The sequence below is a fragment of the Myotis lucifugus genome, unplaced genomic scaffold, assembly GCF_000147115.1.
Source record: "Myotis lucifugus unplaced genomic scaffold, Myoluc2.0 scaffold_136, whole genome shotgun sequence".
NCBI classification, from domain to species: Eukaryota; Metazoa; Chordata; class Mammalia; order Chiroptera; family Vespertilionidae; genus Myotis; species Myotis lucifugus.
Window position 1 is genome coordinate 1780582 of NW_005871184.1, and position 568 is coordinate 1781149.

Here is a 568-nt window from a genome sequence, read left to right on the forward strand (position 1 = left end):
AGATTTGCTCCCTGGAAGTTGTTGACAGTTTGGCTCAAATAAACTCACAAAAATTATTTACAGGTCTGAATGTTTTTACGTTAATAGCTATGTATTAGAAAAGATAAAACGAAGGACACTCAGTTTGCAGGTGGGGTTAAAAATTCTAACTGGAACAGAGGAGCCAGTTCAATGTTTATACCACAGACTGGATGAACTGGCTGGGGCCTAAGCGGTGCTGATTAAAGCAGGACGGGTCGGAAGCACACGGCTTTCTCCGCCGGGCATTTCTGCCACGTGTTGGCTCCGCCACCACACGCTAGCAGTCTAGCTCCATCTCTAGGGAAGCAATCAGGATGCACAGAAAGAGGTGGGGACCACCCCGTGGCCGCAAAAACCACCCCCAAGCTTCATCCATTAAAATGACACAATTCGATTAGGTTAAAAAAAAAAAAAAAAAAAGAATGAAAAGGCACACGGTCAAGACTGACTTTAGAAAGGTCCCGCCTCTGCCTCTGCAGTTCCGGTCCAGCCTCTGAGCAGGTCCACGCCGGCAGCGGGAAAGTTTCTGCGCGCGCAGGAGCCTGCC